The sequence below is a fragment of the Dama dama genome, chromosome 26 (assembly GCF_033118175.1).
Source record: "Dama dama isolate Ldn47 chromosome 26, ASM3311817v1, whole genome shotgun sequence".
Lineage (NCBI taxonomy): Eukaryota > Metazoa > Chordata > Mammalia > Artiodactyla > Cervidae > Dama > Dama dama.
Genome location: NC_083706.1, coordinates 25,783,807 through 25,807,881, shown reverse-complemented (window position 1 = coordinate 25,807,881; position 24,075 = coordinate 25,783,807). Strand labels below are relative to the sequence as shown.

The 24,075-nt window shown below is 41.0% G+C and overlaps 1 protein-coding gene and 1 pseudogene across 2 annotated transcripts in view; both read left to right on the top strand.

Annotated features, from left to right (window-relative positions):
• STX7 (syntaxin 7) overlaps positions 1-24,075 on the top strand; it is a 54,369-nt gene that overhangs the window by 12,692 nt on the left and 17,602 nt on the right. The gene's annotated exons all lie outside the window — the stretch shown is intronic.
• Positions 9,021-9,134, top strand: LOC133047375 (U6 spliceosomal RNA; annotated as a pseudogene).

The window sequence follows — 24,075 nt, the reverse complement described above, 5'->3', positions numbered from 1 at the left end:
AAGTGGATGGTGGTGAGTATGTACTAAGATGGGAAGAACGAGGGTTCAGGAGATGGGGGAGAGTTTTGTTTTGGCCAAGTAAATTTTTGAAACGTCTTTTAAACCTCTAAGTGGAGATGTCAAACGTCTAGTTTAGATATATGAGTTTGGAGACCAGAGTGGCATCAGAATACAAATGATATTTGAAACTATAAATCTAAAATGATCACATAGAAGGGAGTAGAATTCAGAGGGCTGGAGCATTAAAAAACAATGTAGAAGTTGGGAAAGCAGGGGAAAAACAGCATAGTCAGGGATGGAACGACCATTAAGGTAAGAAGAAAATCAATCTCTGCTGCGGTTCCAGAAATTAAAAAGTTTCAAGAATGGGTGAGGCATCATGTGTCTAATGTTGCCAAGACACTGAATAAGATGAAAGCAGAGAATTGAATCTGGCAAACTGGTGACTTTGAAAGAATAAATCCCTGGATATATTCCAGGGATGAAAAGCTGGTTCAGCCTCCGCAAATCAGACCATGTGATGCATACAATGCATTAACAAAATGAAGGATAAAAATCATATGATCATTTCAGTAAATAGAGAAAAAACATTTGACAGAATTTAACATCCATTTATGATAAAAACTCTCAACAAAGATGGGTATGGAGGGAACTTACTTTAACATAGTAACATCCATAGTAACAAGCCTGCAGCTAACATCATACTCAATGGTGAAAAGCTAAAAGCTTTTCCTCCAAGATCAGGAACAAGCATAAGGATACCCATTATTGCCACTTTCATTCAAAAGTATTGGAAGTCCTGGACTGAGCATTAGGCAAGAAAAAAAAAAAAAAAAATAGAAGGCATCCAAATTGGAAAGGAAGAAGTAAAACTCACTATTTGTGGATGACATGATATATATATATATAGAAAACCCTTTAGACTCCATCAAAAAACTAGTATAACTAGTAAAATATAGAACTAATATAAACAAATTTAGTGATGTTGCAGGTTACAAAATCAATACTCAAAATCCATTGTGTTTCTATACACTGAAAACGAACTATCAGAAAGAAAAATTTAAAAAATCCCATTTACAATTGTATCAGAAAGGAATAAATTTAACCAGGGATATATATTGAAAACTACCAGACATTAAGAAAAGAAATTGAAGGAGACACAAGTAAATGGAAAGATATTGCATGCTTATGGATCAGAAGAATTAATATTACGTCCATATTACCCACTGTAATCTACAAATTCAATGTAATCACTATCAAAATTACAATGGTATTTTTCATAGAATAAACAATCTTAACATTTATGGAATTGCAAAACATCCTGAATAACCAAAACAATCTTGGGGAAAAAAAAAAAAAAGCTGGAGTAATCATGCTCTCTGATTTTAAACTACTACAGAACTATAGCAATTAAAACAGTATGGTATTGGCATTAAAAACAAACACTTAGGTCAATGAAAAAGAATGGAGGGTCCAGAAATAAACCCATGTATATATTATCAATTAATTTATAATAAAGCCAAAAATATACAGTAGGAAAAAGAGTCTCTTCAATAAACTGTGTTGGGAAAACTGGACAGACACATGGAAAAGAATGAAACAGCACTGCTATCTTACACTAATACACAAAAATTAACTCAGAATGGTGTAGACTTGAACATAAGGCCTGAACTATACAACTCCTAGAAGAAAACATAGGTGGTGAGCTCCTTCATATAGGTCTCGGCAATGATTTTTTTTTAAGTTTGACAGCAAAAGTGAAACCTACAAAAGCAAACATAAGTGGGACTACATCAAACTAAACCACATAGCAAAGGAAACCAAAAAGATAAGAAATAACAGGTGTTGGTGAGGATGTGGAGAAAAGGCAACCCTTATTCACTGTCTGTGGGAATGTAAATTGGTGCAACCACTATGGAAAACTGTATTGGAGCTTCCTCAAAAAAAATGAAAAGTAAAACTACCATTGTGCAGTTGTGTTAGTCACTCAGTCATGTCCAACTCTTTGTGACCCCATGGACTGTAGCCTGCCAGGCTCCTCTGTCCATGGGATTCTCCAGGCAAGAATATTGGAGTGGGTTGCCATTTCCTCCTCCACGGGATCTTCCCCACCCAGAGATCGAACCCCAGCCTCCCGTATTGCAGGCAGATTCTTTACTGTTTGATGCACCAGGGATTCCCATGTGATCCAACAGTTCTGCATCTGGATTTTTATCCAGAGAAAACAGAAATGCTAGCTTGAAAGTATATCTCACTCCCATGTTCATTACCGCTTTATTTACAATAGCCAAGATATGGAAGCAACCTGTGTCATCAATGGCTGAATGGATAAAGATGATGTGGTGGATAGATAGATATACACAGTGGAATATTATTCAGCCATTAAAAACCCCCAAAATCTTGCCATTTGTGACCACATGGATAGACCTCAAGTGCACTGTTTTAAGTCAGAGAAGGGGGCAATTACTATATGATCTTTCTTGTATGTGAAATCTAAAAAAGAAAAAAAAAAAAACTCAAACCAAAAAACCCCTAAATTTCTGCATATGGAGAACAGATTGGTGGTTGTCATGGATGAGGGGTGGGAGGGTTAAAAGATAAAAAAAATGTATATATATTTTTTTAACTAAAAAGAAGATGGTTCACAGATTTGGAAAACTCAAAAAAAAGAAGAAGAAAGAAATGTGGTGTCCTGTCCATGTTCCAAACGTAGACGGAGAAAAGGAGGCAGAAGAACTGACCTACCTGTTCCACTTAAAGGGACTTCCCAGCACCCTCTCACCTCTGTGTATATTACTGACCAGAATTTAGAGTCACATGGCTACTGCCAGGAAGGCCGAAAGCATCTTTTAGCTGGATTGCAGTGTGCTCACTAAAAATGGGGATTGCTCCATTTGAGAGAGAAGGGAGAAATCAATTATTTAGGAGGCAACTAGTAGATTCTACCACAGAAATACAAAGATGATCAAAGAAAAGGTGCATTTTTTTCCCGCTACACAAGGGAGATTCTGGTGAGAGTGTACTTGTGAAAGAATTGTCTTTGCAGGTGAGAGGCTATGGGGAATGGACCACTGGTAAGCGGTTTGCCTTTTTATCCACTGTACAGATTTGTTACAAAGTGTGGTGTGGACTCGGAATTTGATGGGTAAAGATGGAAAGTTTCTGAGTTCTGAACAAAATAGGAAGCACAGGCATCAGATAGATAGTGGGAGAGAAAGCTGTTAGAAGTTTAGGGAAAGAAGAGAAAGTAAACTACTTGAAGTTTTAACAGTTGAGAGAATGGGTGTACCAGGGAAGCAGAGGAAGGTTGTCTTTTTTAAATTCTGAGATTAAATGTTTAAGTGATGGGAAGTTTAGATTTAGGTAGAGCAAGTTACTGCTAAAAATCTAACCTACCATCAAGTGTGCATTACTGATAAGGGCTCTGCAGAAATCACATGGAAGTGAAAGGGAGAAGTGTGAAATTTCAGTTCACTTTTTTCCCCATCTGGTAATGCTAATAATATTGAATGTGATTGAATAAGATGATACTTTGCACCACATTTGGGTGCTTCTCTTCACACTACATTTGCATCTTTTGAATTTGTGTCAGTACAAATTATCTAATTTTACAGAAGAAATCAAAAGAGAAGATGCTGTAAGTAAGGAAATAACCTCATATTTAGAATATGTACATCTATTCAACTGAAGCTAAAGTCTTTCCTGAGTATTGCAGTGGGAAAATTTATTTTCATATTAGTTTTGATTAAGATCAATGAAAACATGTAAAATACTAAATTGTATGGTTTTATTTATACCAAAAAATAATATTGAGTTGTATGGTTTAATTTATGCCAAAAATAGCAGTCAAAAGACTTGATTCTTGGAGGAACCCCAAAATAGCATTCAGTAAAATTGGAATTTTGTGAGTTTTCAAAACAGTATTCTGGCAGTTCTGTTTTGCAAAATGTAGGATAGATGAAACAAAATGTTTTTAAACTTAAGTGGGTTTTTTTTTTTCCTCCCTATTAAGCTACTTTTTGTTACAAATAATCTCTAGTTTTATTGATTTGCTTTACTCATGATGTATTTAAACCACATTACAGCAATATAATTTATATTAAGCATAAAATATTTAAATGTTCTAAATATGTAAATGTAAAGTATATTAGAAATAAAATTATATTAAAATCATATCACTTTCTAAGTATATGTAGTAGATAGATATAGTAAACTAGAACTTTATTAGAGATTTCTCTGTGGAGCATTTAAAATGATTAAGAACCTGTTTTTATCCTAAGGGAGAAAGTGTCCTGTTGACTGTGAGTCAGCAAGGTGTTTATGTCCCACTTTGACAGTATTCTCTGTCGCTGGCCTTAACACGGAATTAAATCTTTCTTAGTGCAGTGTTCTAGGCAACCATTCCCAGTAGACTGAAGTTGACGTACAAATAAAACCTGTTGTTATCCAAAGACCAGAAGATCATAGTGCGTCAAAGACATGCTTAGATTTAGTTCTCAAACTGTAGATTTAGTTCTCAAGTTATTTTTTTTTAAAGAGTACCATTTTCATTAGCAGTACGAGGAAAGGAGATATGCACTCATTTAGCCTTTAACATCTGTGTTTTGTTTGAGACATCCTACCTGTGACGTCCAGGACGAGGATAAGCAAGTCTCTGTGGGTGGAAAAGGCTTGAGCCTACTATATGAGGTGAACCAGAAGAGGGGGTTTCACAGGGCCCCTTCATCCTGGTGCAAACACACACAGTTCAGAGAAGGACTCAGGACACATGGAACACACAGAAAGAATGCATGTTTTTGAAAGAAACAGATAAATATCTTGACATTGTGTTGCATAATTAAAGACTTTTTTTAATTTTAAAAAATAGAAGTATTTTTTAAATACTTCTATTTAAAAATACACGTATTTAGAGAGAGTTGCATAGAAATTATTGGTGTAGCTCAGTGAATTAGGTTACAGTACCACACGTCAGGAAGTAGAACGTTGCCAGCCTCCTGTAGACCTCATGCTTAGAGCCCATCCATACTGCCCAGAGATGACCAGCGTCCTGACTTCTAATGCCACCGATTAACCTTCCTAGCTCTTAACTTTATCTAATGGAATCAAGTAATTCATGTTAAAGTTCTTCCTCCCGTCGGGTTTGTGCAGTTCGTCTCTGCTGTTGCAGGTAGCTGTCAGCCCTGTTTTCGTTACTGCCTTCAGACATACCGTATCTAGTTTTTCTTTCTGCTGTTGCTGGACGTTTGGGGTGTTTCTGTGTTTGCTTTGTCTGGTTTTGTTTTTTTCCTTTCCTGAACAATGCTGAGCACCCTTGTACACTGTTTTGTTTCATGTGTGTGTCTGGGAATTGGGTTGCCGTGTCATAGGATAACGTGTATGTTCAGCTGTAGCAGATACAGCAAACCAGTTATCCGAGTAGTGGCCCCATCAGCCACTGTGTCAGCTTACGTTGCTCCAAATTCTTGCCGATATTTGACATCCGCAATCTTTTAAATTTTACCCATTTTAGCCACGGTTGTGTCCCATTGTGATTTATATTGCAGTTCCCTGATTAGAACCAGACTTTTCAGGATTTCGCTGAGTGGGGAAAATCAATGAGACAGTAGGAAAAGTTTCTACTTAGGCAAGCTCTGTTTGCGTGCATGCACATTTCCTGAAATCAGATCCAGAGAGCAGCGTGACCTGAGTAAGCTGTCTAGTCTTCCAGGGCATGATTTTCTTACATATTTTTTCTGTGGCCTGGATTATGGTCTCTTCTAACTTTAACAGGCTATAATTTTAACCAAGTGAAATTGGTTAAACCAAGTGAAAAAACAAAAGTCCTGAGAGCTCTTCTATCATGTGTGAGATTATTCTCTTGGGTATTAAGAAACCAGTTGCCATATCTGGACCCTTCATGCATGCTTTTAAATTCCCATAATGGAAACAGTCATCCATAAGTTACAAGTAGAATTCCACTAAGAGCTATGTATTTCTAAATATTAAGAGGTGGGAGGATTGCAGTTACAAGGGATTCTGGAGTGAATCATGTCAGAATTAACTTAAGTTATGAGTTGAAGGAAATTGATATGTAGAAATAACCACAGCTGACCACGAAACACATTTGTTGAGGTAAATGTTTACCATCCATATATATTACAGTCACTCTTAGCAGTGCTAATAAGAATGCTGGCATTTGAGTATTGGTTTAAAGAATAATCTAAAAGAGGAAGTTGGAGAGTGGCTAAAGCTTGCCTTTGGAAAATGAACAAAAAAAAGATCCATTGGTAACTTTATGAAATAGGAATGTGTACGTGTAGAAGTTTTCTGCTTTTTAGCAGAAAAAATATGTGCGATATGTCATATGTGTTCCAGAAGATTTGAGAAATCAGGACTTGGTAGGGGGGCATAAAACGTGTGAACTGAAGCCCATATTTTAAAGGTTAAGAGAAGGTGACTGAAGAAAGATTTGTGTTGAATCTTCATTGTTTTATTTTTTTAATCATATATCTCCTATAGATTAAAGCTGTTGATCCAACACAGATTTGTTTAGATTTGAAGTAAATATTATTGGTTTCTCTGTTGTGATTTCTTTCCTTGTTTATTGAGAAGGATCAGTGCCTGGCTCTTATTCTCAGAAGATCCGTAGGACTTTGAGATGCAACATAAAAATCTCTAATAGTGTGAGCCCTTTTGTTTCTTTTGAGAATGAATGCAGTTCTTTTAACTAAAGTCTGGTGAAGGATACTCTTTTTGCACCTTAACACATGACTGAGAAAAAGGGAAACTGGTATCATCAACTTCTCCTTTTTGGTTGCCAGAGCAGACTTTTCTTTAAAAAGGATCACCAGTCCTGAGAAGTTAATGAATTGATTGAAATGGTGTATTTACCTAGGAAATGGAGGTGTTTTCCCAGGGTGATTGGTTGGTGGGTGTTGGTGGAAGGGAAGGCAGTTTATAGAAGGAAAGGAGTAGAAAACATGTTCTTTCTCTCTCCCCCTCCCTCCCTTCCTTAAAATGCGATTTGTTATACCTGCTTCTGATGTCACATGTCTGAAAATACCTGGTTGAATTTCTTTCCTCTTGAGGAGAAAAGCTTCAGTAGCTTTGAATTCACTGTTGTGATTTTCTTCACGCCTCAGGTGTTGACATGGAACACAAGTAGGTGTAAAAATTAATGTCTTAATCCAAGGGAGTCTGAACAAAGAGCAGCCACCCTTTCTTCTCTCTGGTGATTTTGCCTACGTGACCAAACACGACTGTGGTTTACAACTGAATGTGGGTGAATGCTTTCTGTTTGTGTTAGGAACTAAAATTTATTTTATGAGCTAAAATAAAGATAGGGCTCCAGGGAGCTCTGTCCCTCACGGCCCCCGTATGTAAGCCATCTGTCCTGAACATGAACTTTCTTGGTCCCTTGGTCCCGACCTCAGTCCCTAGTTCTGTCTAGTCTTTCCTCCCCATTTGCAACCTAAATGTACATCCTGTTGGTCCCACCTGCCACATTTGTCCTTTCCCCTCTGCGTCTGCGGTCACCACGCAGGTCCCAGCTGCTGCTCTTTCTTCTCTGGGTGACAGCAGCCTCTGAATTGTACCCCCGGCTTCCATTCCTGCCCGCCTGCAGTCTCTTCTCCATACTGTAGCCGAGGTGAAGGATGTCAGACCATGTCAGCCCGCCATGCCCCACCAAAGCCTCCACGTCTGATCTTGCCCTCGCTCTCCGGCGCCTACCACTCTCCCCCTTGTAGATTTCAGCCACAGTGGCTGCCTTTCCCCTGATTGAACTGTTGAGCTGCTTCTTAACTCAGAGGAATTGCACTTGCTTTTCCTCTGCCGCAGACATTTTCTCAAATCTTCGCACAGTTGGCTTCTCCTTGGCGTTCAGGTCTCAGCCCAAAGGTTGTGTCATTACACGTATCTTCCCTGACCTATCGTTGCGCTTCCTCCACTCATTCTTTCTCATTAAACAGTTTTGTTTCTGTGATGCCTTTTTCATCAGCAAGTCTGTTGTTCAGTCAGTCAGTCATGTCTGACTCTCTGCGACCCTATGGATGGCAGCATACCAGGCTTCCCTGTCCATCACCAACTCCTGGAGCTTACTCAAACTCATGTCCATTGAATCAGTGATGCCATCCAACCATCTCATCTTCTGTCATCCCCTTTTCCACCTGCCTTCAGTCTTTCCCAGCATCAGGGTCTTTTCCAGTGAGTCAGTTCTTCGCATCAGGTGGCCAGAATATTGGAGTTTCAGCTTCAGCATCAGTCCTTCCAGTGAATATTCAGGACTGATTTCTTTTAGGATGGACTGGTTGGATCTCCTTGCAGTCCAAGGAACTCTCAAGAGTCTTCTCCAACACCACAGTTCAAAAGCATCAATTCTTCAGCACTCAGCCATCTTTATGGTCCAACACTCTTCAATTTGATTGGTGTATTAAACTACTATAATTGTCCACTTATTTTCTGCATTCCGTACTAGAATGCCAGCTCCTAAAGAGAAAGGACTCCATGTGCCCTGTTCATAGCTCCGTCTGTACTATAAGAACAAATGAATAATCTCAAGTAGGTTATCCTTTATCTATATAAGTATGCCTGTCATGTACTAGCCATTATAAATGTTTATTTCTTTTCTTAACTTTCACCTTATGGCAGGAATCTCTTCTCACTTATTTGGTAATGAGATGCTGGCTTGTGAATTCTTCTGTATTTCATCTTTATGGTTTTTTTCTAGGTGCCAACATTTTTTCCTTTACTACCAGAGTCTCTAATCTCTTCTGTGGCAGGGGATCATACTTTAATGCAGAATTATATCCCTCAAGAGCTTTGCATACAGAGGCTATTAAGAATCCATTGGATGACAAAGGATAGAACAGAAAGGCGAGAATAGAAAACTTCAAAGAAGAGAATGTTATGATTTTAAGATATGACCCTGGAGGGAAGGAACACAGTTTGATAAGATGGGAAGCACTCAGCAATCCTGACTACAGTGCTACAATGTAAAATCAACTGAATGAGGACAAAACAAGTTTTATAAAGAAATCTTAGTGCTCACATTGGCAGCACATATATTAATACTAAAAATGGAATGATACGGGGGAGATTAGCATGGCTCCTATGCAAGGATGACATGGGGGGAAAAAGGTATCTTAGAAATCTTAAAGGAAAGGCACAGTACCTTTCTATGAGCCTGGTTCTGGGGCGGGGTGGGGGGTGGGGAACCAGTTGTTGAATGTGAATAATGGAAATGGAGAGGGGAATGAGAGGGTACAGAAATCACTCTATGATGCATGGATCCATGCAGCATTTGGAAGTAACAGGAGCATTTCATCTAGAGGGGCATTGGATTGCTGCTTCAGATAGTTGAAGAAATGTCAAGAGGAACCAGAGATCAAATTGCCAACATCTGTTGGATCATGGAAAATGCAAGAGAGTTCCAGAAAAACATCTACTTCTGCTTTATTACACCAAAGCCTTTGACTGTGTGGATCACAATAAACTATGGAAAATTCTTCAAGAGATGGGAATACCAGACCACCTGACCTGCCTCCTGGGAAATCTATATGCAGGTCAAGAAGCAACAGTTAGAACTGGACATGGAACGACAGACTGGTTCCAAATAGGAAAAGGAGTACGTCAAGGCTGTATATTATCACCCTGCTTATTTAACTTATATGCAGTACATCATGCGAAATGGCAGGCTGGTTGAAGCACAAGCTGGAATCAAGATTGCCAGGAGAAATATCAATAACCTCAGATATGCAGATGACATCACCCTTATGGCAGAAAGCGAAGAACTAAAAAGCCTCTTGATGAAAGTTAAAGAGGATAGTTAAAAAGTTGTCTTAAAGCTCAACATTCAGAAAACTAAGATCATGGCATCTGGTCCCATCACTTCATGGCAGATAGATGGGGAAACAATGGAAACAGTGACAGACTATCTTTTTGGGCTCCAGAATCACTGCAGATGTTGACTGCAGCCATGAAATTACAACGCTTGCTCCTTGGAAGAAAAGCTATGACCAACCTAGAGAACACATTAAAAAACAGAGACATTACTTTGCCAACAAAGGTCCATCTAGTCAAGGCTATGGTTTTTCCAGTAGTCATGTATGGATGTGAAAGTTGGACTATGAAGAAAGCTGAGTGCCAAAGAATTGATGCTTTTGAATGTGGTATTGGAGAAGACTCTTGAGAGTCCCTTGGATTGCAAGGAGATCCAACCAGTCCATCCTAAAGGAGATAAGTCCTGAATCTTCATTGGAAGGACTGATGCTGATGCTAAAGCTCCAATACTTTGGCCACCTGATGCGAAGAACTGATTGATTAGAAAAGACCCTGATACTGGAAACAATTGAAGGCAGGAAGAGAAGGGGATGACAGAGGATGAGATGGTTGGATGGCATCACCGACTCTCTGGACATGAGTTTGAGCAAGCTCTGGGAGTTGGTGAAGAACAGGGAAGCCTGGCATGCTGCCATCCATGAGGTCGCAAAGAATTGGTCACGACTAAGTGACTGGACTTGACTGAACTGTCACATGGAAGAGGATCTCCTTTCCTTTTGTTTGATATTAAGGAGAGTAATTAAGAGTTGAGTAGAAGGAATTGCAGCGATTATGAGTGGTCCTTCCAGCACGGTTTCCTGAGGCTGCTGTGGACTGGTACATGTTACTCATTCATCCAGGTGTCTGAGCGTACTTCAAAGATACTCGACAAGTATCATAGTTTATTCTTTTTTTGTTTGTTTGTTTTAACCTTCCTCTCTTGTTAGCTCTGTCAAGTTCCTTGTTATGGACTGAATTGTGTTCCCCTATTCAATTGTTGAAGTCCTAATCCTCCGTGTGACTGAATTTGAAGATAGGGCCTTTGGAAAGGTAATTAAGGTTAAAATAGGTCCTAAGGGCGGTGTCCTAATCCAGCATGACTGGTGTCCATATGAGAAGGGGAGAAACACCAGGGATGCCCAGGCCTCCAGGAGTAGAGGACATGGCAGGAAGAAGGCCATGTGCAAGCCAAGGGGGAGCCTCAGGAACAGCCAGCCCCCTGGCACCTTGACCTTAGGCTTCCAGCCTCCATCCCGAACTGTGAGAAAATAAAATTCTGTTGTTTAAGCCTCCGGTCTGTGGTATTTTGTTATGGCAGCCTTCGCAAACTAAACACAGCCCTGCATTCCTTGGCATGTTGCACTGGGATTTAAAGTGACAGGAAACCCCGATAATGCTGACGTTGGCTTTTGAATCCCAAGATTCTGCACTTTGTTGTAATATATTGTATTTCAAAAGTAATGTGGGTTAGTGTGCTTTAGGCAGGTATTGATATAGAATGAGAGAAGAGATATTTATATTAACTTCTTTGATTTTTATGAAAAACCCAAGATTCTGAAAGATGTTTTCATTTACTGAATAGCACATTAGGAAGAGTAATTCATGGATAATATAGAAATACCTTTATTAAATAGTCCTTTGTTGTAAGGTTTCTTCCCTTTGAAGTGATTACTGATAATGACCATAATGATAAGCCAAGGCTGACAGTGTGACATTAGTTGATTTTTCAGCTCTTATCTACCAAAATCCCTAACTCAGGCTTTTACTGTGGGTAGAACCAGGCTTTTGAGCATGTAAATAAATGGAACTTGGATACACAGATAAGAGAATGCTCTCGTCTAGGTATCATTACACTAGGTATTTTCTCTATATAGAACTCGGAAGGATTCATTTGTAAAAACAGCATGAATGGTAAGTTCCCCCACTGTTAAACTTACAATCTTAGGATTAAGTCTCCATGAGCAGAGGTTTGGTAAGTGCTATATGGCACCGTCATATACTAGAGGACACACAGTGTTGGGCTCAGCTAGAGTTCTGGATTTGTCGAGCGGTTAAGATGAGTGGAGGGAGGGACTCGGGGACATGAGCAGGGAGTGAAGATGATGATGTTTAGGCTGGCTGTGGAGTGCAAGTTGGGTCAGGAGGCCAGTGAACCTGGGGGCAGGGGGAGGTTGTGTGAGGGAAGGTGGCCAAGAGGCAGGACCGAAGGGTTCTAGGTCCTGGCAGTTGGCAAGAGGCTTGTTGGAATCAGGGTACCAGTCAGAGAGAGCTAGACACACAGGAGGTGGTGATTTGTAAGTCGTGTCATGAAACTAAGGTTATGGAAGAGTTAACGGTTGTTGGTAATAAGAAGGCATTCGGTTAGATCTTGGAGTGTGTGATTTTGAGAGGGTGGAGGATAAGCTCATTTTGAAAGAAGCATACAAAGAACTGGGACTTCCCTTGTGGCTCAGCTGGTAAAGAATCTGCCTGCAATGTGGGAGACCTGGGTTTGATCCCTGGGTTGGGAAGATCTCCTGGAGAAGGGAAAGGCTACTCACCCCAGTATTCTGGCCTGGAGAATTCCATGGACTGTATAGTCCACGGGGTTGCAAAGAATCGGACATGACTGAGATACTTTCACTTTCGTATGAAGAACTGAGGCCAGGATTGTTCAGTTGCTCAGTCGTGTCTGACTCTTTGCGACCCCATGGGCTGCAGCCTGCCAGGCCAGGGTGGTGGGTGGGTTATCAGCATGGGTATTGAGATCACCAGGAGCTAAGAGAGAGGAGTCAGAGTGGCAGTGAGTCTGTAGCTAAAACCATCAGAAAGTCGAGAATGTGACCTGAACAACCCAGAAAGACACCCACTATTCCTGGGGCTCTTGCTTTCTGTGCCTCTAACCTGACCTGCCATTTTTTCTTCATTGCAGAAAAGAATTCTAAATTCTTTTTCTTCCCCAAGTTCCTCTAGTTCTGCTTCATTGGTGCCTATTATCTGGCCCTCTCGCCTAGGAGCTCTTTTGTGATCTTCCTTTAAAACTGCAATTGCTTCACTGAGTTAAAAAAAAAAAAATCAGTGCTATTTTGGGTTATAATTGTCACCTTATCCACACCTGTGGTTACATTTTTTTTCCTGCTGTTTTCTTCATAGGGAGTTTTGCTGTTCTTTTCCACAGTTTTTTATAGTCCTCTGCATGGCTGCTCTATCTGTTCTTTCTGTTGTTATTCAGTGGAGTGAGTTTGCTTTTCCTGGCTGTGAAGGGAGAGGCAGGAACCCAGACTTGACTCCAGGGCCCCTTCTCTCTGTACTGCCCTGAGGCCCGCTGCCTCTCAGAACCTCGCCTGGTGTAAGAGGGTTTTCCTCTCCAATCGTGGTGTCCCCCCATCACTCCATCGACTCCCCAGTGTTCCGCTGTTTCTTTCTAAGGTGCCCCTTTCCTCTTAGAGAGAGGTGACGCTTTCAGAGATGGGTGGCCTGGTGGCCCAAGGGTGGTCCCAGCCTCCTGTTTCTACCTCCCCGAGCAGAGTGCCACCCCGTTCCTTCTCAGCCCTGCTCCTGGACCCCCCACCTTGGGGTGCAGTCCTTGTCTTCTGCTGGTGACATTTGGGAGCTCTGCCTCCCCTGTTCTCATCTGCAACACCCCCTCACTCCCTATCCACACACATGGCTTCTCACCCAGGATCTGCTCTTTTCTGTTCCTTTTGGCCACATGTACCTATTTTTGAGAATTTATATGTTGTCTTAGTTTCTCTGAAAATATAACTTGTGTAGGTTTTCTTCCCCCACCCGCACCCTGTTCTTTATGGCCTGGGGAAAGAAGAAGAGGCAATAACGTGAGTAGCAGGGTGTTGCAACTAAAACTCATCAGGAATTCAGGCTTCCCCGCTGGCAAGCCCCCACTGTGTTAGCTGAGTACACAGACCACCCTCTCAAGGGGCCGCGTCCTGCTCTGGGCCTCTGTTAACTCCTGATTCTAGACTCCCCCCAAGCAGGTCAGCTGGGCAGGCCCAACGTGACAAAATGTTAGATCTGAACATCTTTGCTAAGTCAGAGCTTGCAGTGTTCTGGCCACCTTCGAATTCCAAAGTACTGTTCACATACAGTTTGCAGATGACTTGCGTTTTTGTACTTTGTTCATTTTTAAGACCCATGACTTGAGATTTAACTTTTTGTTAGCCTGCAGGAGCTTGAAAGTGCCTGAAATTGCGACTTTGTTACACTGTGTGCCTTTCTTGAAATATCTGGGAAGAAAAGCAATGAGGAATTTAAATGTGTTCCTGTTGGGAGACTGCTTGGTGGAAGCAGGACTTGCCTGGGGGTGTTGGAGTCTCAGGAGGGAGAGCACAGTAAAGCAGAGGCCTTGGCCCCGGCCACACAGGCATTCACCTTCAGCGTCTCAGCTCAAGACTCGTTCTTTAGAAGATCCTTCATTGTCCTCCCCGCCCTGCACGTCAGTTCTTTCACTCATGAAGACGATAAGCTCCCTGTTCAGGTCACAAGACAACATATTGGGGGAAAAGCCCATAATTATTTCAGTAGTTTTCTTTCAGATTTTCTAACGAGTTTTTCTACTTGCCATGTGCTTTTTAGAATTACAGTATAGTTTTCTTGGTTTTTCCTGGTATACGAAAATAAACCTAGGTCACTTGATTTTTTTTTTTTTTTCCTCTTCAAACCTTTTTGTGTTCAGACCTACTTTCAACCAGCTGATACAGGTATTTTCTCATGGTATGTTATCTTATGCACCTTGTACCGTGTAATGATTAGCCCAACCTACTGATTCTAACTCTGATTATCGTAAAGTTACCAGTAATAGCATCTTGTGTTCTTTTACTAGGTTGGTACAAAAGTAATGCGGTTTCAGACTGTGAATTTTAAATCATTATGTGTTCAGTTCAGTCACTTAGTCATGTTCGACTCTTTGTGACCCCACAGACTGCAGCACGCCAGGCTTCCCTGGTCATCACCAACTCCCAAAGCTTACTCAAACTCATGTCCATTGAGTCGGTGATGCCATCCAACCATCTCACACTCTGTCATCCCCTTCTCCTCCTGCCTTCAATCTTTCCCAGCATCAGGGTCTTTTCCAGTGAGTCAGTTCTTTCCATCAGGTGGCCAAAGTATTGGAGTTTCAGCCTCAGCATCAGTCCTTCCAATGAAGATTCAGGACTGATTTCCTTTAGGATTGACTGGTTGGATCTCCTTGCAGTTATAACTAGGCTCAAACACATCTGTATTAATCAGAATAGGAACCATTACAATCAACCCCTTCTTGCTTATTTGAGAAATAAGTTTGTATATTCCTGTAGCATAAAAATTCATGCTTCAGGATTCAGCAAACTCTTGGAAAGCGTTTTCTGCATCCTGCTGGTTGTGAAAGCATTTTCCCTGCAAAAAGTTGTTGAGATGCCTGAAGAATTGGTAGTCGGTTGATGAGAGAGGTCAGGTGAATGTGGCGGATGAGGCAAAACCTCGTAGCCCAATTCGTTCAACTTTTAAAGTGTTGGTTGTGCAATGTGTGGTCGGACATTGTTGTGGAGAAGAATTGGGCCCTTTCTGTGGACCAGTACTGGCTGAAGGCGTTGCATTTTTCGGTGCATCTCATCGATTTGCTGAGAACACTTCTCAGAGGTAATAGTTTCACCGGGATTCAGAAAGCTGTAGTGGGTCAGCCAGGAAGCAGACCACCAAACAATGACCATGACTTTTTTGGTGCAAGTTTGGCTTTGGGACGTTTTTTGTAGCTTCTTCTCGGCCCAGCTACTTAGCTGGTCATCGCTGGCTGTTGTGTAAAATCCATTTTTTGCCACACCTCACAATCAGATTGAGAAATGGTTCATTGTTGTTGAGTAAGAGAAGACAGCACTTCAAAATGATGATTTCTTTGATTTGCAATCAGCTTATGAGGAACCCACGTAGAGAGCTTTTTCACTTTTTCAGTTTGCTTTGAATGCCGAGTGACTGTAGAATGTAGATGCTGAGTTCTTCTGCAACTTCTCATGTAGTTCTAAGAGCATCACCTTTGATGATTGCTCTTAATTGGTCATTGTCAACTTCTGATGGCTGGCCACTGTGCTCATCTTCAAGGCTTTCGTCTCCTTTGAGAAACTTCCCGAACCATCACTGCACTGTATGTTCATTAGCAGTTCATGGGCCAGATTGTTGATGTTGCAAGTTGTCTCCACTGCATTACGACCCATTTTGAACTTGAATAAAAAAATTGCTTGAATTTGCTCTTAGACTTTGAGATGATTGAATGACATCACCAACTCAATGGACATGAGTTTGAGTAAACTCCAGGAGTTGGTGATGGACAGGGAGGCCTAGCATGCTGCAGTCCATGGGGTCTCACAAAGAGTCATACACAACTGAGCTGAACTGAAAAATAAATATAAAGTAAACAGCAAGTAATGCATTAGCAAAAAAGCACAAAGCAATAAATGGCCATTAAAATAATATGTAACATAACCACATTTATTTAAGAGTGTATTCCAATATCAAACAGCAAAGTTCACCAATGCAAAACCACAATTACTTCTGCACCAACCTAGTAGAAATCTATGCCATTCTGCAATGTTTTTACATATACCATCTTCTATAATATTGATGCTTAAAACCACCCTTTAAAATAGACGGTTTGACAGATGAGGAAAGCCTGGAGGCTAAAACAGTTTGTTTTTATTGAGAGTTTGTTTAATATTTAGGTGGGTTTTTTCCTATCAATAGTTCAGTTTCTCACTTGTGTGTAACTGCTAGACATGGTCACTGTCAGGCAATAGCTGACTTCCTTCCTAATTGGGGGTTATAACTACCTTGTCTTGATTTATATGTGTCATTATCTCTACAATTCTCATAACTTTATCAGAGTTTATTAGATTTCAACACCCTCCTATAGCATGTTTCATGTTAGTTAATATATGTTAATAAGAATATTCTTCTTCTTCATCTTGTTGTAAGAACATCACCTTCAATGATTGCTCCTAACTGGTCATTGTCAACTTCCGATGGCTGGCCACGTGCTCATCTGTGACTTCCAGAAGAAAAACATTAAGTCTCTTCATACTATTCTCTCTCATTTAGTAAGCTCTTTCTGTTTCCAGTACAAAGCCCTTAACGTACATTGCCCCGAGTTGAAGTTCATGATGACTGAGGAAGAGGTGATTTTCCCTCCACTTGACTGTGAGGCAGTTATAGCTTGGAGAGATGAGGTCAGTTGCCCAAGGTCAGCAGCCAGGAAGGAGTGAGGTCAGGTTTCCAAATCAAGCTGTCTGGCTCCCAGACTACTCACTGGTCAGTGTTAAACTTGACTTCCTCTGTGTGATGTGGGTGAGACTTGAGTCAGAATCTCTAAACCACTTGCCCACGTGTTTTAACAACCGTTATTTTTTTCCACGATTGACAGTTTCAACTGAGTTATTTTGGATTGAGCAACAGAGCTATTTTGTGCTGAAAGAGCAGGTGGTTGTATTCTGTTCTCCATTATTTGGAGACATTTCTTTGAAGGTGGTCTGTGTGTCTCTTAGGGCTGACTCGGGGTGTCCCCGAAGCCTGGCTACACTCACTGGTCACGTCCTCCCTGGTCCCCTGGGAACTCTGACAGGTGGAAATAGTACACAGTCTCTCATAGCAACTGCTGCCTACAGTTGTACGGACAGAAAAAAATAAAAATAAAAAACTTTGCTATGAAGCAGTTTTTTTCCTTAGGTCATCCGCTAGATGGCAGCAGACTCTTACGGAACACAGTGGGTGTTTGGTACAGAGAAGAAGGAAGAGGCAGAAAGGGCACGGTTTGAGTTCTGTATAAATAATAATGAACTTTTCCTGAATGTGTGTGAAATGGTGTTCTCCTTGTGTTATGGAAAATGTAATATACTTTAATGTTACCTCTCTAGTAGTAGCAAATTGTTGTAGGTTGTCAATAATGCAAAAATAATTTGTTCATTGTATTCTTGTAGTGGTGCATCTTGATTTAATCCTATCTCAGTGTATTAGGTGAGTTTTTCTTCAAGTAACTGTTTATGGTTATGGAAAGAATTAATTTCTTAATTTTCATTTTTCACAAGGGTTTTTTTTTTTTTCTTTCAAATTAGACATTTGCCAGTAAAAATGAATATGACTCCTTCAAAAATTCACAATGCCCCAGGCAAGGTAATGAAACAAAACCTACTAGACATGACTTAGAAGAAGCTAGGAATGATTATCAATTATTTTAGATCACTATCCTGTTTGTCACCTACCTAGAAAGCTTTTTTGTCTCTCTGTCTCTAAGGCACTTTTTTGTAAACATTTTTGAACATGTCTACATGAGTAAGGCAAAAGATCACATGAGCCACCATCCTAAAACTAGGAGATAGTCAGAAACTGGAGAGTAATAAAATGGTAACGATACATCAGTTACCCTGCAAAAATGTTCATCCAGTAAAATGAAAAAGTAACCATAATTGTTTCTAAATCAATGTCAGAAGAGTAGCAGTTAAAAATAATAGCTGACACAAACCAGAGCCTTTAATGAATCGGTATCGGTTTGTTGTTGTTCAGTCTCTCAAGTCATGTCCAACTTTTTGCGACCCGTGGGCTGTAGCTCGCCAGGTTTCCCTGTCCTTCACCATCTCCTGGAACTTGCTCAAACTCATGTTCATTGAGTCGGTGATGTCATCCAACCATCTTGTCCTCTGCTGTCCCCTCCTTCTGCCTTCAGTCTTTCCCAGCATCAAGGTCTTTTCTAATGAGTCAGCTGTTTGCATCAGGTGGCCAGAATATTGGAGTTTCAGCTTTAGCATCAGTTCTTCCAATGAATATTCAGGACTGATTTCCTTTAGGATGGACTGGTTTGATCTCCTTGCTGTCCAAGGGACTCTCAAGAGTCTTCTCCAACACCGCAGTTCAGAAGCATCAATTCTTCAGCACTTAACCTTCTTTATGGTCCAACTCTCACATCTGTACATGATTACTGGAAGAATCATAGCTTTGACTCTATGGACCTTTGTTGGCGAAGTAATGTCTCTGCTTTTTAATATGCTGTCCAGGTTTGTCATAGCTTTTCTTCCAAGGACCAAGCGTCTTTTAATTTCATGGCTGCAGTCACCATCTGCAGTGATTTTGGAGCCCAAGAAGATAAAGTCTGTCACTGTTTCCTCTGTTTCCCCATCTATTTGCATGAAGTGATGGGACCAGATGCCATGACCTTAGTTTTTTGAATGTTGAGTTTTAAGCTGGCTTTTTCACTCTCCTCTTTCGCCTTCATCAAGAGGCTCTTTAGTTCCTCTTCACTTTCTGCTGTAAGGCTGGCGTAGTCTTTCTGAAAATCGCAGAAATTCAGCTTCTGATACATGTAGCTCAGTGGAAGACTTGCAGTACTGCTCAGTTTTGTGTGGAACAGACTTAGTAACATAGTCTGTACTTAGTACACTCAAGTACCATACTGAACTCAGTTATGATTACAAAGTTTTAGTAATTTTTGCTAATTTAGGACAAGGATCAGCCTGTTTTTACTATAAATGGCCCAATAGTCACATTTTAGGCTTTGCAGCACACATACAGTCTCTTGTGTATTCATCACCGTTGTTTTGGTTTTTGTTAACCTTTTCAAAATGTAACAACCATTCTTAGCTGAAGGGCTGCATAAAACGAGGCTGAAAGCCCCCACAGGCCATATGTGGCTGACACTGATGTAAGAGGGTGATGCTGGTCGTATATAACGTGATGTCTATGGAATCTTGCTCATACGGCCTGAAGAACGGACAGGTGTTTATTTCCTTATCAGCTTCAGCAGGGCAGAAGGCTGCCTGTGGTCCGTGGTAGGCCTTGAAATGTACTTTGAACACCACTTGAAACACCAGAGTGTCTCAGATCAACTGCTTCAATTTTGCACACGTATTTTTCCTGTCTTTGCTTTGGTAGCTATCATACCTGGATTATGAAATAATCTTTTTAAAAGTCTTTTACTCTTAGCCCTTTTAGCACTCTGAAAAATACTGTTTTAGAAACGAAGACATCTACATTATAATCCCAGCTCTTCTACTTAAAAATAGCCATATTTTCTTGAACAAATCAGTTATTCTGTCTGGTTTTCAGCTTCATGTGTATAATAAAATTGGACTAGTACCATATAATATTTCTCCTAAATTTGATTCAGTAATTTCAGATGTGCGTTTCCGTAGGCTCTTCATCACCTGATCAGAGGATCCCTTCACTTGTTCCTCACGTTTGGGTGCTTAGTCACTCAGTCATGTCTGACTCTTTGCGACCCCATAGACTGTAGCCTGCCAGGCTCCTCTCTCCGTGGAATTTTCCAGACAAGAATGGTGGAGCCTGTTGCCATTTTCTCCTCCAGGGGATCTTCCCCACCCAGGGATCAAACCTGCATTTCATGCGTCTCCTGCATTGGCAGGTGGATTCTTCACCACTGTGGCACCTAGGAAGCCTGCTCCTCAAGTTTAGAGCTGTACAGATTAAAGAAACAGGAATGATTGTTGCTGTCCAGAAATCCTGGTGGATAGTAGGTACCCAGACCATGTTGAATGAATGAATAATTGAATGAATGAATAATAAAGGAACATACCTACCTCTCTTAACTTTCTTCTTATATATGCCTTGTGTTTTAGAAATACGTAAGACTTCTTCTATAAGATTCAGTCTTTCTGATGATCTTTTGTGGCTCAGTTTGAAAATATTCATTGAGTGTCCACAATATGGTAGATGCAAGAGATCTGATAATGAACAATGAATACCTAGTTCTCTCCTTTAAGGAGTTTATTTACCCTTGTGGTTGGGGGAACCAGTTGGTAATCTGAACATTTCAAGAAACGTCTTAAGTGTGATATCGAGGTTCAAATCTCCAAAGTAAAGTGTCTGGTATCCTGCACTTCAAAAATAATACAAATGCCTCCTCCACTAAGGCTTTTTGGATTGTCCTTCAGTAGAAGGCGGAGAAGGCAATGGCACCCCAGTCCAGTCCTCTTGCCTGGAAAATCCCGTGGATGGAGGAGCCTGGTAGGCTGCAGTCCATGGGGTCGCTAAGAGTCAGACACGACTGAGAGACTTCACTTTCACTTTTCACTTCCTTGCACTGGAGAAGGAAATGGCAACCCACTCCAGTGTTCTTGCCTGGAGAATCCCAGGGACGGTGGAGCCTGGTGGGCTGCTGTCTATGGGGTCGCACAGAGTCAGACATGACTAAAGTGACTTAACAGCAGCAGCAGAATGCCTATACATAGGTCCTTGTTTGAAACATTATTAGAGCATTTATACTATGTATTGATACTTTTCCCCCTCCTTTTCTAGATTGCATACTGCTTCAGTGTAAGAGGCCTTGTTTCACGTTTGCATTCATGAAAAACATCGAGGACTCAGTTAATTAAATGCACTCTATTAGGCAAAGCTGAATGGTTGCCTTTCTAAGAAACTTCATTTATGAGATAGTGTATTATTCAAATTATTGTTTTAGAGTGAAAAGAAAGTTGTCAGCTAAAGCATTTGACTTGTAAGCAACTTTAGTATTTATGGAACCTCAATAGCATTAAGTCAGTCTAGATTTTGATTACAAGTAGCTAAGCTAGTTTTATGAATCTGGTCTTTCTTTTTTTGTGATTGTTGCTGGGACTCTGTCATTATTAATCACCTGCATTACTCATAATGGAGGTCAGCAAAGCTCAAGGACTCAGAATGGTTTTGTGACTGTACTGTCCAGTTTGTTCCCTCTAAGGACTGGTTCTGTAATGATACTTCCCAGTGGTGATATTATAAACCAAAAAGATCCAGTGTCATAAGAATTTGGGGTATCAGATGGCCAAAAATATCCATTATAATTCATCTCTTTTGTTTTCTATAATGAACATATTTCTCCTTTTTTTTTCATATTTAAGCTTGAAAATATTAAAAAGCCCCATTTAGCACGGTGCTGCTGTTGCTCATACAACCCGACCTCCTCTCCCATCTCCACTGACAGGTAAAACCAAGACGTGTTTATTTCCTGCTTCCGTTGCCAGGTCTGTTTGGTGATTTTCAGTCTATTCCTCCTCTGATTCAGCAAGATGAGGGTCATGGTATTTCCTTAGTCTGTGTCTGTGGACCAGAGTTTAAGTGTAACTGCTAACAACATGCCCCTATGAAACAGTGGAGGATAGAGATAGGGAAGGGGACAAATAGTTAAAATATCTAAGCATCTACATTACAGAGCAAGGAGGAAAATATTGACAGGTGCTGTAGTCTGCTGCTTAATGGCTGGAAATAAGCCTGCAGTTTCTATTAATCCTTTTCTCCTGAAGAGCTATTCCGTGTTCCTCTTACCTTCTTTTTGTACCTCGGCTGTACCGTATCCCAGACTTTCAAACCCAGATCATTGTTGCTCCTGCTCACGTGTTAGATCACACTAACTTTTCTGATTGAAGACGACAGTATTAGCTAGTTCCCTCCGGCTCGTCTCCCAAGGTTTGTTTACACCTCTCCCTCTGACCTTGCCCTGGGCACACTTTTACTTCCCCTTGGTAATGACCTCAGTGGACACTGTACCACCCTGGCCCCAAGTGGGCCCATGTACTCTCAGCCTCCGCTCAGGTGGAGCCCCGTTACACTCCTTACGTGAATATTGTCTCTAAATCATCCCAAGGGATGGAAGAAAGTTTGCAAACGGGTGATTAGATGTCAGTGTGAACTATTTCTCTTCACTTTCACACTTTAGGTCCTAAATCTGAGTTTTCTTTGTGGATATGGGTGAAGCAACGCCAGAGTGCAGTGGGTCTTTGCGAGCGTAAAGGTCCCGTGGGATTGCACTCCAGCTTCCCAAGATGCTGTCTTTCAGGTGACACCATAATTGGGTCTTCAAAGGGCCATTAGACATTCTAGAAATCCAGCAGCTTCCAGATAAAGGAGTACTGGCAGACCAAGGAATTCTTGGTCTTTGGAAGCTCTGTGTATATATATATATATTTCCTCTGTTAAATTGAGTGTCTTGATCAGGAGCACTGGTGGGTAGAATGGTTGTGATTGATACATGGATTCAGAAGCTGGTGGGATCATGGGGGGAGGGCAGTAGAAGAAGTATACAAAATCCATAGTGTTGCAATTTCAGTCAATATAAAGCTCTACCTCCGCCAAGATGGAAGGGCTCTAATCGTCTTGCCGCTGCGTGACTGGCTCGTAACCCCCAAGAATGGTGCCACATTGTATATTTACTTTTGATTGCTGTTGGCTGCAAAATGGTATGGCATTGTTGGTAATCATGTTAATCTGAGGAAAGGGAAGTCCATGTTGGCAAAGCTTGTATGTAGTTTTTAATTCTTAAACCATTGCTGGTTGTTTATTCCACTGAACAACTGCTGCAGAAGCTGGAGTGAGGCAGGCAGACTAACATAAAAAATCTAGAAAGAGATACACCAACAAGATAGTGAAAGTGTTTGTCACTCAGTCGTGTCCGACTCTTTGCAACCCCCCAGACCGTAACCCACCAGGCTCATCTGCCCATGGAATTCTCTAGGCGAGAATACTGGAGTGGGTAGTCATGTCTTCCTCCAGGGGATCTTCCCGACCCAGGAATCAAACCCAGGTCTTCTGCATTGCAGGCAGATTCTTTACTGACTGAGCCACCAAGGAAGAACCTATCAACAAGATAACATAACACCTAATATGTAGCAGACAACTCAAGTCACTGGGTCACCTGGTATATCACTGTTTACTTTTTATCCAAGAATCAGTAGTAAGACTAGAACTATTCCTCAAAAGGGTAATATTGGCTTGACAAAGAGCATCATTTTGCTCAATGAATCTAAGGGACTTCTGTTGTTTTTTTTCCTAGTGAGCCTTGCCACTAGTTTTATACAGAACCCTGAAATTGCACAGGTTCTGGAGTTACCATGGGATCAAGCAGGTCATTGAAGCCAAGTTGTAGATCTGCTTGTGCCACCACTTGAACTAGCAGAATAGCCTTTTCTGTTAGAGAGTTGAAGCCAGAGCCAGCAACCTTTTAGGGCATTCAGTAAAATGGATTGGAGCCACATAAAAAGTATCACTAAGCTGTATTTTCCCATTTGTATTTGAGACTGCAAAGAAAAGCAATTTGTCATTTACTCTGTAGGAGTGTACCAGTGATCCATACAGATCAATGGACCAAGATTCTTCACTAAGGAAACAGGTCTCTGCATTAATTTATCTTCTGTCTGCTGGCATACTTCCGTCCTTCCAAGGCACCTACGAGAACATGTGGCTTCTCACTTTGCAGATGTTAAAAGCACGTGTAAGCAGTGTATTGGACATTACAGTGTAGTGTCCCGTAGGAGGAGAGGATCAATAATCTTGACA